Source organism: Mytilus trossulus, chromosome 2 (assembly GCF_036588685.1).
Source record: "Mytilus trossulus isolate FHL-02 chromosome 2, PNRI_Mtr1.1.1.hap1, whole genome shotgun sequence".
NCBI lineage: Eukaryota > Metazoa > Mollusca > Bivalvia > Mytilida > Mytilidae > Mytilus > Mytilus trossulus.
Window position 1 is genome coordinate 4,867,304 of NC_086374.1, and position 14,625 is coordinate 4,881,928.

At 41.3% G+C, this 14,625-nt stretch overlaps 34 non-coding genes across 34 annotated transcripts; all 34 read right to left on the reverse strand.

The window, feature by feature from the left end:
• Positions 1-87: 87 nt before the first annotated feature.
• Trnae-cuc (transfer RNA glutamic acid (anticodon CUC)) lies at positions 88-159 on the reverse strand. Its single transcript has one exon. It is a non-coding gene; the product is annotated as a tRNA-Glu (tRNA).
• A 527-nt stretch (positions 160-686) lies between these two features.
• Positions 687-758, reverse strand: Trnaa-cgc (transfer RNA alanine (anticodon CGC)). The gene has a single exon. It is a non-coding gene; the product is annotated as a tRNA-Ala (tRNA).
• A 182-nt stretch (positions 759-940) lies between these two features.
• Trnaa-ugc (transfer RNA alanine (anticodon UGC)) lies at positions 941-1,012 on the reverse strand. Its single transcript has one exon. It is a non-coding gene; the product is annotated as a tRNA-Ala (tRNA).
• A 389-nt stretch (positions 1,013-1,401) lies between these two features.
• On the reverse strand, positions 1,402-1,473 carry Trnae-cuc (transfer RNA glutamic acid (anticodon CUC)). The gene has a single exon. It is a non-coding gene; the product is annotated as a tRNA-Glu (tRNA).
• Positions 1,474-2,000: 527 nt separating this feature from the next.
• On the reverse strand, positions 2,001-2,072 carry Trnaa-cgc (transfer RNA alanine (anticodon CGC)). Its single transcript has one exon. It is a non-coding gene; the product is annotated as a tRNA-Ala (tRNA).
• A 182-nt stretch (positions 2,073-2,254) lies between these two features.
• Trnaa-ugc (transfer RNA alanine (anticodon UGC)) lies at positions 2,255-2,326 on the reverse strand. The gene has a single exon. It is a non-coding gene; the product is annotated as a tRNA-Ala (tRNA).
• A 389-nt stretch (positions 2,327-2,715) lies between these two features.
• On the reverse strand, positions 2,716-2,787 carry Trnae-cuc (transfer RNA glutamic acid (anticodon CUC)). The gene has a single exon. It is a non-coding gene; the product is annotated as a tRNA-Glu (tRNA).
• A 527-nt stretch (positions 2,788-3,314) lies between these two features.
• Positions 3,315-3,386, reverse strand: Trnaa-cgc (transfer RNA alanine (anticodon CGC)). Its single transcript has one exon. It is a non-coding gene; the product is annotated as a tRNA-Ala (tRNA).
• A 182-nt stretch (positions 3,387-3,568) lies between these two features.
• On the reverse strand, positions 3,569-3,640 carry Trnaa-ugc (transfer RNA alanine (anticodon UGC)). The gene has a single exon. It is a non-coding gene; the product is annotated as a tRNA-Ala (tRNA).
• Positions 3,641-4,029: 389 nt separating this feature from the next.
• Trnae-cuc (transfer RNA glutamic acid (anticodon CUC)) lies at positions 4,030-4,101 on the reverse strand. Its single transcript has one exon. It is a non-coding gene; the product is annotated as a tRNA-Glu (tRNA).
• A 527-nt stretch (positions 4,102-4,628) lies between these two features.
• Positions 4,629-4,700, reverse strand: Trnaa-cgc (transfer RNA alanine (anticodon CGC)). The gene has a single exon. It is a non-coding gene; the product is annotated as a tRNA-Ala (tRNA).
• Positions 4,701-4,882: 182 nt separating this feature from the next.
• Positions 4,883-4,954, reverse strand: Trnaa-ugc (transfer RNA alanine (anticodon UGC)). Its single transcript has one exon. It is a non-coding gene; the product is annotated as a tRNA-Ala (tRNA).
• A 389-nt stretch (positions 4,955-5,343) lies between these two features.
• Trnae-cuc (transfer RNA glutamic acid (anticodon CUC)) lies at positions 5,344-5,415 on the reverse strand. Its single transcript has one exon. It is a non-coding gene; the product is annotated as a tRNA-Glu (tRNA).
• A 527-nt stretch (positions 5,416-5,942) lies between these two features.
• Trnaa-cgc (transfer RNA alanine (anticodon CGC)) lies at positions 5,943-6,014 on the reverse strand. Its single transcript has one exon. It is a non-coding gene; the product is annotated as a tRNA-Ala (tRNA).
• A 182-nt stretch (positions 6,015-6,196) lies between these two features.
• On the reverse strand, positions 6,197-6,268 carry Trnaa-ugc (transfer RNA alanine (anticodon UGC)). The gene has a single exon. It is a non-coding gene; the product is annotated as a tRNA-Ala (tRNA).
• Positions 6,269-6,657: 389 nt separating this feature from the next.
• Trnae-cuc (transfer RNA glutamic acid (anticodon CUC)) lies at positions 6,658-6,729 on the reverse strand. Its single transcript has one exon. It is a non-coding gene; the product is annotated as a tRNA-Glu (tRNA).
• A 527-nt stretch (positions 6,730-7,256) lies between these two features.
• Trnaa-cgc (transfer RNA alanine (anticodon CGC)) lies at positions 7,257-7,328 on the reverse strand. Its single transcript has one exon. It is a non-coding gene; the product is annotated as a tRNA-Ala (tRNA).
• A 182-nt stretch (positions 7,329-7,510) lies between these two features.
• Trnaa-ugc (transfer RNA alanine (anticodon UGC)) lies at positions 7,511-7,582 on the reverse strand. The gene has a single exon. It is a non-coding gene; the product is annotated as a tRNA-Ala (tRNA).
• Positions 7,583-7,971: 389 nt separating this feature from the next.
• On the reverse strand, positions 7,972-8,043 carry Trnae-cuc (transfer RNA glutamic acid (anticodon CUC)). The gene has a single exon. It is a non-coding gene; the product is annotated as a tRNA-Glu (tRNA).
• A 527-nt stretch (positions 8,044-8,570) lies between these two features.
• Trnaa-cgc (transfer RNA alanine (anticodon CGC)) lies at positions 8,571-8,642 on the reverse strand. The gene has a single exon. It is a non-coding gene; the product is annotated as a tRNA-Ala (tRNA).
• Positions 8,643-8,824: 182 nt separating this feature from the next.
• Positions 8,825-8,896, reverse strand: Trnaa-ugc (transfer RNA alanine (anticodon UGC)). The gene has a single exon. It is a non-coding gene; the product is annotated as a tRNA-Ala (tRNA).
• A 389-nt stretch (positions 8,897-9,285) lies between these two features.
• Trnae-cuc (transfer RNA glutamic acid (anticodon CUC)) lies at positions 9,286-9,357 on the reverse strand. The gene has a single exon. It is a non-coding gene; the product is annotated as a tRNA-Glu (tRNA).
• A 527-nt stretch (positions 9,358-9,884) lies between these two features.
• Positions 9,885-9,956, reverse strand: Trnaa-cgc (transfer RNA alanine (anticodon CGC)). Its single transcript has one exon. It is a non-coding gene; the product is annotated as a tRNA-Ala (tRNA).
• A 182-nt stretch (positions 9,957-10,138) lies between these two features.
• On the reverse strand, positions 10,139-10,210 carry Trnaa-ugc (transfer RNA alanine (anticodon UGC)). The gene has a single exon. It is a non-coding gene; the product is annotated as a tRNA-Ala (tRNA).
• Positions 10,211-10,599: 389 nt separating this feature from the next.
• Positions 10,600-10,671, reverse strand: Trnae-cuc (transfer RNA glutamic acid (anticodon CUC)). The gene has a single exon. It is a non-coding gene; the product is annotated as a tRNA-Glu (tRNA).
• Positions 10,672-11,198: 527 nt separating this feature from the next.
• Trnaa-cgc (transfer RNA alanine (anticodon CGC)) lies at positions 11,199-11,270 on the reverse strand. Its single transcript has one exon. It is a non-coding gene; the product is annotated as a tRNA-Ala (tRNA).
• A 182-nt stretch (positions 11,271-11,452) lies between these two features.
• Trnaa-ugc (transfer RNA alanine (anticodon UGC)) lies at positions 11,453-11,524 on the reverse strand. The gene has a single exon. It is a non-coding gene; the product is annotated as a tRNA-Ala (tRNA).
• A 389-nt stretch (positions 11,525-11,913) lies between these two features.
• On the reverse strand, positions 11,914-11,985 carry Trnae-cuc (transfer RNA glutamic acid (anticodon CUC)). The gene has a single exon. It is a non-coding gene; the product is annotated as a tRNA-Glu (tRNA).
• A 527-nt stretch (positions 11,986-12,512) lies between these two features.
• Positions 12,513-12,584, reverse strand: Trnaa-cgc (transfer RNA alanine (anticodon CGC)). Its single transcript has one exon. It is a non-coding gene; the product is annotated as a tRNA-Ala (tRNA).
• Positions 12,585-12,766: 182 nt separating this feature from the next.
• On the reverse strand, positions 12,767-12,838 carry Trnaa-ugc (transfer RNA alanine (anticodon UGC)). Its single transcript has one exon. It is a non-coding gene; the product is annotated as a tRNA-Ala (tRNA).
• Positions 12,839-13,227: 389 nt separating this feature from the next.
• On the reverse strand, positions 13,228-13,299 carry Trnae-cuc (transfer RNA glutamic acid (anticodon CUC)). The gene has a single exon. It is a non-coding gene; the product is annotated as a tRNA-Glu (tRNA).
• Positions 13,300-13,826: 527 nt separating this feature from the next.
• Trnaa-cgc (transfer RNA alanine (anticodon CGC)) lies at positions 13,827-13,898 on the reverse strand. Its single transcript has one exon. It is a non-coding gene; the product is annotated as a tRNA-Ala (tRNA).
• Positions 13,899-14,080: 182 nt separating this feature from the next.
• Positions 14,081-14,152, reverse strand: Trnaa-ugc (transfer RNA alanine (anticodon UGC)). The gene has a single exon. It is a non-coding gene; the product is annotated as a tRNA-Ala (tRNA).
• Positions 14,153-14,541: 389 nt separating this feature from the next.
• Trnae-cuc (transfer RNA glutamic acid (anticodon CUC)) lies at positions 14,542-14,613 on the reverse strand. Its single transcript has one exon. It is a non-coding gene; the product is annotated as a tRNA-Glu (tRNA).
• Positions 14,614-14,625: the final 12 nt, after the last annotated feature.

The window sequence follows — 14,625 nt, forward strand, 5'->3', positions numbered from 1 at the left end:
TCATTGACCACGTACACATAACAGTTGTTTGAAGCATATACCGTTATTAATATCAATATCGATCCGGAGAAAAGGCGCAAAAATATCTTCCCAGACGGGGAATCGAACCCCGGCCGCCGCGGTGAGAGCGCGGAATCCTAACCACTAGACTACCTGGGACTTACTCATAGTGGGGTAACTTAACACATATAAAGAGCAACAAAAACAGCAATCGAGCCTTTTTGTACGTTACAACGTCACTGGGAATGTCGACTGGCGTTAGATAGACTATAGAATGCAAATAACGTAAGACTGCAAAAGGAAGCGAAATCACCGCGAATAGTCGCTACTGTCGACGCAACTCTATAAAACGCATTGTTTCAGGCTGGAATCATTAACATTAACATTCGATTTGTTCTGACTCACGATAAGTTATAATCCATTTAAAATTGAGACACAATTGTAAAACCTGTCGGGGAAAGGGAGTGTGGAATTAATTCGGCTTTGCCTGAAATGTTTGAGCGTGCATTTGAGACGTGCCTTTTAAGAAGAGTGATTTTGAAGTTTTAAGTCATCTGTGCCGATTGCGCTGTTCAAACAGCACTTATATTTCGTTGCGCTTTCTATGATTTTTAGGGCAAAGCAGCATTGTGTAGGCGAGATTACTTTGATTTCTCGATGCCGCTTTTGTCTGCGACCAAAAAATATGGAGATGCCGGGGATCGAACCCGGGGCCTTTCACATGCGAAGCGAACGCTCTACCACTGAGCTACATCCCCGTCCCTGGATTTTCATCAATATTTCCTTTTCAATTCCGCCTTTTACCGCAGGACAAGTGTTCATGTAGATGTCCTAAGAGAGGTCGGAGATGCTCTCCTATGTTTTACTGTGCATTTTCACTTGACCGTGCACGAAAGACATAATTTAATTGGATTCAATTACATTGACAAAAAATTAGGAGTGGAGATGCCGGGGATCGAACCCGGGGCCTTTCACATGCAAAGCGAACGCTCTACCACTGAGCTACATCCCCTTCACAACGATAGAACATTAAATTTAAGTAGTGTATTTTCATACCATGTATACACATGCCACTCTGATTATTAAAATAGTCTTGCACCAAGACGAGATGGTTATCTTTATGTCTCTAACAGTTGTATTGGGATTGAAATGTGTTGAGCAAGTACATTTGTAATTCATTTTCATGTACTGAACCATCAATCAGTCGGCCGCGTTATATATTGAGCTGAAGAAAGACATATATAAAGTATCGGTTGTAAAAGGAAATCATATAGTATATACTATGCACGATAGGACAAACGTATATCGTTTCTTTCATTGACCACGTACACATAACAGTTGTTTGAAGCATATACCGTTATTAATATCAATATCGATCCGGAGAAAAGGCGCAAAAATATCTTCCCAGACGGGGAATCGAACCCCGGCCGCCGCGGTGAGAGCGCGGAATCCTAACCACTAGACTACCTGGGACTTACTCATAGTGGGGTAACTTAACACATATAAAGAGCAACAAAAACAGCAATCGAGCCTTTTTGTACGTTACAACGTCACTGGGAATGTCGACTGGCGTTAGATAGACTATAGAATGCAAATAACGTAAGACTGCAAAAGGAAGCGAAATCACCGCGAATAGTCGCTACTGTCGACGCAACTCTATAAAACGCATTGTTTCAGGCTGGAATCATTAACATTAACATTCGATTTGTTCTGACTCACGATAAGTTATAATCCATTTAAAATTGAGACACAATTGTAAAACCTGTCGGGGAAAGGGAGTGTGGAATTAATTCGGCTTTGCCTGAAATGTTTGAGCGTGCATTTGAGACGTGCCTTTTAAGAAGAGTGATTTTGAAGTTTTAAGTCATCTGTGCCGATTGCGCTGTTCAAACAGCACTTATATTTCGTTGCGCTTTCTATGATTTTTAGGGCAAAGCAGCATTGTGTAGGCGAGATTACTTTGATTTCTCGATGCCGCTTTTGTCTGCGACCAAAAAATATGGAGATGCCGGGGATCGAACCCGGGGCCTTTCACATGCGAAGCGAACGCTCTACCACTGAGCTACATCCCCGTCCCTGGATTTTCATCAATATTTCCTTTTCAATTCCGCCTTTTACCGCAGGACAAGTGTTCATGTAGATGTCCTAAGAGAGGTCGGAGATGCTCTCCTATGTTTTACTGTGCATTTTCACTTGACCGTGCACGAAAGACATAATTTAATTGGATTCAATTACATTGACAAAAAATTAGGAGTGGAGATGCCGGGGATCGAACCCGGGGCCTTTCACATGCAAAGCGAACGCTCTACCACTGAGCTACATCCCCTTCACAACGATAGAACATTAAATTTAAGTAGTGTATTTTCATACCATGTATACACATGCCACTCTGATTATTAAAATAGTCTTGCACCAAGACGAGATGGTTATCTTTATGTCTCTAACAGTTGTATTGGGATTGAAATGTGTTGAGCAAGTACATTTGTAATTCATTTTCATGTACTGAACCATCAATCAGTCGGCCGCGTTATATATTGAGCTGAAGAAAGACATATATAAAGTATCGGTTGTAAAAGGAAATCATATAGTATATACTATGCACGATAGGACAAACGTATATCGTTTCTTTCATTGACCACGTACACATAACAGTTGTTTGAAGCATATACCGTTATTAATATCAATATCGATCCGGAGAAAAGGCGCAAAAATATCTTCCCAGACGGGGAATCGAACCCCGGCCGCCGCGGTGAGAGCGCGGAATCCTAACCACTAGACTACCTGGGACTTACTCATAGTGGGGTAACTTAACACATATAAAGAGCAACAAAAACAGCAATCGAGCCTTTTTGTACGTTACAACGTCACTGGGAATGTCGACTGGCGTTAGATAGACTATAGAATGCAAATAACGTAAGACTGCAAAAGGAAGCGAAATCACCGCGAATAGTCGCTACTGTCGACGCAACTCTATAAAACGCATTGTTTCAGGCTGGAATCATTAACATTAACATTCGATTTGTTCTGACTCACGATAAGTTATAATCCATTTAAAATTGAGACACAATTGTAAAACCTGTCGGGGAAAGGGAGTGTGGAATTAATTCGGCTTTGCCTGAAATGTTTGAGCGTGCATTTGAGACGTGCCTTTTAAGAAGAGTGATTTTGAAGTTTTAAGTCATCTGTGCCGATTGCGCTGTTCAAACAGCACTTATATTTCGTTGCGCTTTCTATGATTTTTAGGGCAAAGCAGCATTGTGTAGGCGAGATTACTTTGATTTCTCGATGCCGCTTTTGTCTGCGACCAAAAAATATGGAGATGCCGGGGATCGAACCCGGGGCCTTTCACATGCGAAGCGAACGCTCTACCACTGAGCTACATCCCCGTCCCTGGATTTTCATCAATATTTCCTTTTCAATTCCGCCTTTTACCGCAGGACAAGTGTTCATGTAGATGTCCTAAGAGAGGTCGGAGATGCTCTCCTATGTTTTACTGTGCATTTTCACTTGACCGTGCACGAAAGACATAATTTAATTGGATTCAATTACATTGACAAAAAATTAGGAGTGGAGATGCCGGGGATCGAACCCGGGGCCTTTCACATGCAAAGCGAACGCTCTACCACTGAGCTACATCCCCTTCACAACGATAGAACATTAAATTTAAGTAGTGTATTTTCATACCATGTATACACATGCCACTCTGATTATTAAAATAGTCTTGCACCAAGACGAGATGGTTATCTTTATGTCTCTAACAGTTGTATTGGGATTGAAATGTGTTGAGCAAGTACATTTGTAATTCATTTTCATGTACTGAACCATCAATCAGTCGGCCGCGTTATATATTGAGCTGAAGAAAGACATATATAAAGTATCGGTTGTAAAAGGAAATCATATAGTATATACTATGCACGATAGGACAAACGTATATCGTTTCTTTCATTGACCACGTACACATAACAGTTGTTTGAAGCATATACCGTTATTAATATCAATATCGATCCGGAGAAAAGGCGCAAAAATATCTTCCCAGACGGGGAATCGAACCCCGGCCGCCGCGGTGAGAGCGCGGAATCCTAACCACTAGACTACCTGGGACTTACTCATAGTGGGGTAACTTAACACATATAAAGAGCAACAAAAACAGCAATCGAGCCTTTTTGTACGTTACAACGTCACTGGGAATGTCGACTGGCGTTAGATAGACTATAGAATGCAAATAACGTAAGACTGCAAAAGGAAGCGAAATCACCGCGAATAGTCGCTACTGTCGACGCAACTCTATAAAACGCATTGTTTCAGGCTGGAATCATTAACATTAACATTCGATTTGTTCTGACTCACGATAAGTTATAATCCATTTAAAATTGAGACACAATTGTAAAACCTGTCGGGGAAAGGGAGTGTGGAATTAATTCGGCTTTGCCTGAAATGTTTGAGCGTGCATTTGAGACGTGCCTTTTAAGAAGAGTGATTTTGAAGTTTTAAGTCATCTGTGCCGATTGCGCTGTTCAAACAGCACTTATATTTCGTTGCGCTTTCTATGATTTTTAGGGCAAAGCAGCATTGTGTAGGCGAGATTACTTTGATTTCTCGATGCCGCTTTTGTCTGCGACCAAAAAATATGGAGATGCCGGGGATCGAACCCGGGGCCTTTCACATGCGAAGCGAACGCTCTACCACTGAGCTACATCCCCGTCCCTGGATTTTCATCAATATTTCCTTTTCAATTCCGCCTTTTACCGCAGGACAAGTGTTCATGTAGATGTCCTAAGAGAGGTCGGAGATGCTCTCCTATGTTTTACTGTGCATTTTCACTTGACCGTGCACGAAAGACATAATTTAATTGGATTCAATTACATTGACAAAAAATTAGGAGTGGAGATGCCGGGGATCGAACCCGGGGCCTTTCACATGCAAAGCGAACGCTCTACCACTGAGCTACATCCCCTTCACAACGATAGAACATTAAATTTAAGTAGTGTATTTTCATACCATGTATACACATGCCACTCTGATTATTAAAATAGTCTTGCACCAAGACGAGATGGTTATCTTTATGTCTCTAACAGTTGTATTGGGATTGAAATGTGTTGAGCAAGTACATTTGTAATTCATTTTCATGTACTGAACCATCAATCAGTCGGCCGCGTTATATATTGAGCTGAAGAAAGACATATATAAAGTATCGGTTGTAAAAGGAAATCATATAGTATATACTATGCACGATAGGACAAACGTATATCGTTTCTTTCATTGACCACGTACACATAACAGTTGTTTGAAGCATATACCGTTATTAATATCAATATCGATCCGGAGAAAAGGCGCAAAAATATCTTCCCAGACGGGGAATCGAACCCCGGCCGCCGCGGTGAGAGCGCGGAATCCTAACCACTAGACTACCTGGGACTTACTCATAGTGGGGTAACTTAACACATATAAAGAGCAACAAAAACAGCAATCGAGCCTTTTTGTACGTTACAACGTCACTGGGAATGTCGACTGGCGTTAGATAGACTATAGAATGCAAATAACGTAAGACTGCAAAAGGAAGCGAAATCACCGCGAATAGTCGCTACTGTCGACGCAACTCTATAAAACGCATTGTTTCAGGCTGGAATCATTAACATTAACATTCGATTTGTTCTGACTCACGATAAGTTATAATCCATTTAAAATTGAGACACAATTGTAAAACCTGTCGGGGAAAGGGAGTGTGGAATTAATTCGGCTTTGCCTGAAATGTTTGAGCGTGCATTTGAGACGTGCCTTTTAAGTAGAGTGATTTTGAAGTTTTAAGTCATCTGTGCCGATTGCGCTGTTCAAACAGCACTTATATTTCGTTGCGCTTTCTATGATTTTTAGGGCAAAGCAGCATTGTGTAGGCGAGATTACTTTGATTTCTCGATGCCGCTTTTGTCTGCGACCAAAAAATATGGAGATGCCGGGGATCGAACCCGGGGCCTTTCACATGCGAAGCGAACGCTCTACCACTGAGCTACATCCCCGTCCCTGGATTTTCATCAATATTTCCTTTTCAATTCCGCCTTTTACCGCAGGACAAGTGTTCATGTAGATGTCCTAAGAGAGGTCGGAGATGCTCTCCTATGTTTTACTGTGCATTTTCACTTGACCGTGCACGAAAGACATAATTTAATTGGATTCAATTACATTGACAAAAAATTAGGAGTGGAGATGCCGGGGATCGAACCCGGGGCCTTTCACATGCAAAGCGAACGCTCTACCACTGAGCTACATCCCCTTCACAACGATAGAACATTAAATTTAAGTAGTGTATTTTCATACCATGTATACACATGCCACTCTGATTATTAAAATAGTCTTGCACCAAGACGAGATGGTTATCTTTATGTCTCTAACAGTTGTATTGGGATTGAAATGTGTTGAGCAAGTACATTTGTAATTCATTTTCATGTACTGAACCATCAATCAGTCGGCCGCGTTATATATTGAGCTGAAGAAAGACATATATAAAGTATCGGTTGTAAAAGGAAATCATATAGTATATACTATGCACGATAGGACAAACGTATATCGTTTCTTTCATTGACCACGTACACATAACAGTTGTTTGAAGCATATACCGTTATTAATATCAATATCGATCCGGAGAAAAGGCGCAAAAATATCTTCCCAGACGGGGAATCGAACCCCGGCCGCCGCGGTGAGAGCGCGGAATCCTAACCACTAGACTACCTGGGACTTACTCATAGTGGGGTAACTTAACACATATAAAGAGCAACAAAAACAGCAATCGAGCCTTTTTGTACGTTACAACGTCACTGGGAATGTCGACTGGCGTTAGATAGACTATAGAATGCAAATAACGTAAGACTGCAAAAGGAAGCGAAATCACCGCGAATAGTCGCTACTGTCGACGCAACTCTATAAAACGCATTGTTTCAGGCTGGAATCATTAACATTAACATTCGATTTGTTCTGACTCACGATAAGTTATAATCCATTTAAAATTGAGACACAATTGTAAAACCTGTCGGGGAAAGGGAGTGTGGAATTAATTCGGCTTTGCCTGAAATGTTTGAGCGTGCATTTGAGACGTGCCTTTTAAGAAGAGTGATTTTGAAGTTTTAAGTCATCTGTGCCGATTGCGCTGTTCAAACAGCACTTATATTTCGTTGCGCTTTCTATGATTTTTAGGGCAAAGCAGCATTGTGTAGGCGAGATTACTTTGATTTCTCGATGCCGCTTTTGTCTGCGACCAAAAAATATGGAGATGCCGGGGATCGAACCCGGGGCCTTTCACATGCGAAGCGAACGCTCTACCACTGAGCTACATCCCCGTCCCTGGATTTTCATCAATATTTCCTTTTCAATTCCGCCTTTTACCGCAGGACAAGTGTTCATGTAGATGTCCTAAGAGAGGTCGGAGATGCTCTCCTATGTTTTACTGTGCATTTTCACTTGACCGTGCACGAAAGACATAATTTAATTGGATTCAATTACATTGACAAAAAATTAGGAGTGGAGATGCCGGGGATCGAACCCGGGGCCTTTCACATGCAAAGCGAACGCTCTACCACTGAGCTACATCCCCTTCACAACGATAGAACATTAAATTTAAGTAGTGTATTTTCATACCATGTATACACATGCCACTCTGATTATTAAAATAGTCTTGCACCAAGACGAGATGGTTATCTTTATGTCTCTAACAGTTGTATTGGGATTGAAATGTGTTGAGCAAGTACATTTGTAATTCATTTTCATGTACTGAACCATCAATCAGTCGGCCGCGTTATATATTGAGCTGAAGAAAGACATATATAAAGTATCGGTTGTAAAAGGAAATCATATAGTATATACTATGCACGATAGGACAAACGTATATCGTTTCTTTCATTGACCACGTACACATAACAGTTGTTTGAAGCATATACCGTTATTAATATCAATATCGATCCGGAGAAAAGGCGCAAAAATATCTTCCCAGACGGGGAATCGAACCCCGGCCGCCGCGGTGAGAGCGCGGAATCCTAACCACTAGACTACCTGGGACTTACTCATAGTGGGGTAACTTAACACATATAAAGAGCAACAAAAACAGCAATCGAGCCTTTTTGTACGTTACAACGTCACTGGGAATGTCGACTGGCGTTAGATAGACTATAGAATGCAAATAACGTAAGACTGCAAAAGGAAGCGAAATCACCGCGAATAGTCGCTACTGTCGACGCAACTCTATAAAACGCATTGTTTCAGGCTGGAATCATTAACATTAACATTCGATTTGTTCTGACTCACGATAAGTTATAATCCATTTAAAATTGAGACACAATTGTAAAACCTGTCGGGGAAAGGGAGTGTGGAATTAATTCGGCTTTGCCTGAAATGTTTGAGCGTGCATTTGAGACGTGCCTTTTAAGAAGAGTGATTTTGAAGTTTTAAGTCATCTGTGCCGATTGCGCTGTTCAAACAGCACTTATATTTCGTTGCGCTTTCTATGATTTTTAGGGCAAAGCAGCATTGTGTAGGCGAGATTACTTTGATTTCTCGATGCCGCTTTTGTCTGCGACCAAAAAATATGGAGATGCCGGGGATCGAACCCGGGGCCTTTCACATGCGAAGCGAACGCTCTACCACTGAGCTACATCCCCGTCCCTGGATTTTCATCAATATTTCCTTTTCAATTCCGCCTTTTACCGCAGGACAAGTGTTCATGTAGATGTCCTAAGAGAGGTCGGAGATGCTCTCCTATGTTTTACTGTGCATTTTCACTTGACCGTGCACGAAAGACATAATTTAATTGGATTCAATTACATTGACAAAAAATTAGGAGTGGAGATGCCGGGGATCGAACCCGGGGCCTTTCACATGCAAAGCGAACGCTCTACCACTGAGCTACATCCCCTTCACAACGATAGAACATTAAATTTAAGTAGTGTATTTTCATACCATGTATACACATGCCACTCTGATTATTAAAATAGTCTTGCACCAAGACGAGATGGTTATCTTTATGTCTCTAACAGTTGTATTGGGATTGAAATGTGTTGAGCAAGTACATTTGTAATTCATTTTCATGTACTGAACCATCAATCAGTCGACCGCGTTATATATTGAGCTGAAGAAAGACATATATAAAGTATCGGTTGTAAAAGGAAATCATATAGTATATACTATGCACGATAGGACAAACGTATATCGTTTCTTTCATTGACCACGTACACATAACAGTTGTTTGAAGCATATACCGTTATTAATATCAATATCGATCCGGAGAAAAGGCGCAAAAATATCTTCCCAGACGGGGAATCGAACCCCGGCCGCCGCGGTGAGAGCGCGGAATCCTAACCACTAGACTACCTGGGACTTACTCATAGTGGGGTAACTTAACACATATAAAGAGCAACAAAAACAGCAATCGAGCCTTTTTGTACGTTACAACGTCACTGGGAATGTCGACTGGCGTTAGATAGACTATAGAATGCAAATAACGTAAGACTGCAAAAGGAAGCGAAATCACCGCGAATAGTCGCTACTGTCGACGCAACTCTATAAAACGCATTGTTTCAGGCTGGAATCATTAACATTAACATTCGATTTGTTCTGACTCACGATAAGTTATAATCCATTTAAAATTGAGACACAATTGTAAAACCTGTCGGGGAAAGGGAGTGTGGAATTAATTCGGCTTTGCCTGAAATGTTTGAGCGTGCATTTGAGACGTGCCTTTTAAGAAGAGTGATTTTGAAGTTTTAAGTCATCTGTGCCGATTGCGCTGTTCAAACAGCACTTATATTTCGTTGCGCTTTCTATGATTTTTAGGGCAAAGCAGCATTGTGTAGGCGAGATTACTTTGATTTCTCGATGCCGCTTTTGTCTGCGACCAAAAAATATGGAGATGCCGGGGATCGAACCCGGGGCCTTTCACATGCGAAGCGAACGCTCTACCACTGAGCTACATCCCCGTCCCTGGATTTTCATCAATATTTCCTTTTCAATTCCGCCTTTTACCGCAGGACAAGTGTTCATGTAGATGTCCTAAGAGAGGTCGGAGATGCTCTCCTATGTTTTACTGTGCATTTTCACTTGACCGTGCACGAAAGACATAATTTAATTGGATTCAATTACATTGACAAAAAATTAGGAGTGGAGATGCCGGGGATCGAACCCGGGGCCTTTCACATGCAAAGCGAACGCTCTACCACTGAGCTACATCCCCTTCACAACGATAGAACATTAAATTTAAGTAGTGTATTTTCATACCATGTATACACATGCCACTCTGATTATTAAAATAGTCTTGCACCAAGACGAGATGGTTATCTTTATGTCTCTAACAGTTGTATTGGGATTGAAATGTGTTGAGCAAGTACATTTGTAATTCATTTTCATGTACTGAACCATCAATCAGTCGGCCGCGTTATATATTGAGCTGAAGAAAGACATATATAAAGTATCGGTTGTAAAAGGAAATCATATAGTATATACTATGCACGATAGGACAAACGTATATCGTTTCTTTCATTGACCACGTACACATAACAGTTGTTTGAAGCATATACCGTTATTAATATCAATATCGATCCGGAGAAAAGGCGCAAAAATATCTTCCCAGACGGGGAATCGAACCCCGGCCGCCGCGGTGAGAGCGCGGAATCCTAACCACTAGACTACCTGGGACTTACTCATAGTGGGGTAACTTAACACATATAAAGAGCAACAAAAACAGCAATCGAGCCTTTTTGTACGTTACAACGTCACTGGGAATGTCGACTGGCGTTAGATAGACTATAGAATGCAAATAACGTAAGACTGCAAAAGGAAGCGAAATCACCGCGAATAGTCGCTACTGTCGACGCAACTCTATAAAACGCATTGTTTCAGGCTGGAATCATTAACATTAACATTCGATTTGTTCTGACTCACGATAAGTTATAATCCATTTAAAATTGAGACACAATTGTAAAACCTGTCGGGGAAAGGGAGTGTGGAATTAATTCGGCTTTGCCTGAAATGTTTGAGCGTGCATTTGAGACGTGCCTTTTAAGAAGAGTGATTTTGAAGTTTTAAGTCATCTGTGCCGATTGCGCTGTTCAAACAGCACTTATATTTCGTTGCGCTTTCTATGATTTTTAGGGCAAAGCAGCATTGTGTAGGCGAGATTACTTTGATTTCTCGATGCCGCTTTTGTCTGCGACCAAAAAATATGGAGCTGCCGGGGATCGAACCCGGGGCCTTTCACATGCGAAGCGAACGCTCTACCACTGAGCTACATCCCCGTCCCTGGATTTTCATCAATATTTCCTTTTCAATTCCGCCTTTTACCGCAGGACAAGTGTTCATGTAGATGTCCTAAGAGAGGTCGGAGATGCTCTCCTATGTTTTACTGTGCATTTTCACTTGACCGTGCACGAAAGACATAATTTAATTGGATTCAATTACATTGACAAAAAATTAGGAGTGGAGATGCCGGGGATCGAACCCGGGGCCTTTCACATGCAAAGCGAACGCTCTACCACTGAGCTACATCCCCTTCACAACGATAGAACATTAAATTTAAGTAGTGTATTTTCATACCATGTATACACATGCCACTCTGATTATTAAAATAGTCTTGCACCAAGACGAGATGGTTATCTTTATGTCTCTAACAGTTGTATTGGGATTGAAATGTGTTGAGCAAGTACATTTGTAATTCATTTTCATGTACTGAACCATCAATCAGTCGGCCGCGTTATATATTGAGCTGAAGAAAGACATATATAAAGTATCGGTTGTAAAAGGAAATCATATAGTATATACTATGCACGATAGGACAAACGTATATCGTTTCTTTCATTGACCACGTACACATAACAGTTGTTTGAAGCATATACCGTTATTAATATCAATATCGATCCGGAGAAAAGGCGCAAAAATATCTTCCCAGACGGGGAATCGAACCCCGGCCGCCGCGGTGAGAGCGCGGAATCCTAACCACTAGACTACCTGGGACTTACTCATAGTGGGGTAACTTAACACATATAAAGAGCAACAAAAACAGCAATCGAGCCTTTTTGTACGTTACAACGTCACTGGGAATGTCGACTGGCGTTAGATAGACTATAGAATGCAAATAACGTAAGACTGCAAAAGGAAGCGAAATCACCGCGAATAGTCGCTACTGTCGACGCAACTCTATAAAACGCATTGTTTCAGGCTGGAATCATTAACATTAACATTCGATTTGTTCTGACTCACGATAAGTTATAATCCATTTAAAATTGAGACACAATTGTAAAACCTGTCGGGGAAAGGGAGTGTGGAATTAATTCGGCTTTGCCTGAAATGTTTGAGCGTGCATTTGAGACGTGCCTTTTAAGAAGAGTGATTTTGAAGTTTTAAGTCATCTGTGCCGATTGCGCTGTTCAAACAGCACTTATATTTCGTTGCGCTTTCTATGATTTTTAGGGCAAAGCAGCATTGTGTAGGCGAGATTACTTTGATTTCTCGATGCCGCTTTTGTCTGCGACCAAAAAATATGGAGATGCCGGGGATCGAACCCGGGGCCTTTCACATGCGAAGCGAACGCTCTACCACTGAGCTACATCCCCGTCCCTGGATTTTCATCAATATTTCCTTTTCAATTCCGCCTTTTACCGCAGGACAAGTGTTCATGTAGATGTCCTAAGAGAGGTCGGAGATGCTCTCCTATGTTTTACTGTGCATTTTCACTTGACCGTGCACGAAAGACATAATTTAATTGGATTCAATTACATTGACAAAAAATTAGGAGTGGAGATGCCGGGGATCGAACCCGGGGCCTTTCACATGCAAAGCGAACGCTCTACCACTGAGCTACATCCCCTTCACAACGATAGAACATTAAATTTAAGTAGTGTATTTTCATACCATGTATACACATGCCACTCTGATTATTAAAATAGTCTTGCACCAAGACGAGATGGTTATCTTTATGTCTCTAACAGTTGTATTGGGATTGAAATGTGTTGAGCAAGTACATTTGTAATTCATTTTCATGTACTGAACCATCAATCAGTCGGCCGCGTTATATATTGAGCTGAAGAAAGACATATATAAAGTATCGGTTGTAAAAGGAAATCATATAGTATATACTATGCACGATAGGACAAACGTATATCGTTTCTTTCATTGACCACGTACACATAACAGTTGTTTGAAGCATATACCGTTATTAATATCAATATCGATCCGGAGAAAAGGCGCAAAAATATCTTCCCAGACGGGGAATCGAACCCCGGCCGCCGCGGTGAGAGCGCGGAATCCTAACCACTAGACTACCTGGGACTTACTCATAGTGGGGTAACTTAACACATATAAAGAGCAACAAAAACAGCAATCGAGCCTTTTTGTACGTTACAACGTCACTGGGAATGTCGACTGGCGTTAGATAGACTATAGAATGCAAATAACGTAAGACTGCAAAAGGAAGCGAAATCACCGCGAATAGTCGCTACTGTCGACGCAACTCTATAAAACGCATTGTTTCAGGCTGGAATCATTAACATTAACATTCGATTTGTTCTGACTCACGATAAGTTATAATCCATTTAAAATTGAGACACAATTGTAAAACCTGTCGGGGAAAGGGAGTGTGGAATTAATTCGGCTTTGCCTGAAATGTTTGAGCGTGCATTTGAGACGTGCCTTTTAAGAAGAGTGATTTTGAAGTTTTAAGTCATCTGTGCCGATTGCGCTGTTCAAACAGCACTTATATTTCGTTGCGCTTTCTATGATTTTTAGGGCAAAGCAGCATTGTGTAGGCGAGATTACTTTGATTTCTCGATGCCGCTTTTGTCTGCGACCAAAAAATATGGAGCTGCCGGGGATCGAACCCGGGGCCTTTCACATGCGAAGCGAACGCTCTACCACTGAGCTACATCCCCGTCCCTGGATTTTCATCAATATTTCCTTTTCAATTCCGCCTTTTACCGCAGGACAAGTGTTCATGTAGATGTCCTAAGAGAGGTCGGAGATGCTCTCCTATGTTTTACTGTGCATTTTCACTTGACCGTGCACGAAAGACATAATTTAATTGGATTCAATTACATTGACAAAAAATTAGGAGTGGAGATGCCGGGGATCGAACCCGGGGCCTTTCACATGCAAAGCGAACGCTCTACCACTGAGCTACATCCCCTTCACAACGATAGAACATTAAATTTAAGTAGTGTATTTTCATACCATGTATACACATGCCACTCTGATTATTAAAATAGTCTTGCACCAAGACGAGATGGTTATCTTTATGTCTCTAACAGTTGTATTGGGATTGAAATGTGTTGAGCAAGTACATTTGTAATTCATTTTCATGTACTGAACCATCAATCAGTCGGCCGCGTTATATATTGAGCTGAAGAAAGACATATATAAAGTATCGGTTGTAAAAGGAAATCATATAGTATATACTATGCACGATAGGACAAACGTATATCGTTTCTTTCATTGACCACGTACACATAACAGTTGTTTGAAGCATATACCGTTATTAATATCAATATCGATCCGGAGAAAAGGCGCAAAAATATCTTCCCAGACGGGGAATCGAACCCCGGCCGCCGCGGTGAGAGCGCGGAATCCTAACCACTAGACTACCTGGGACTTACTCATAGT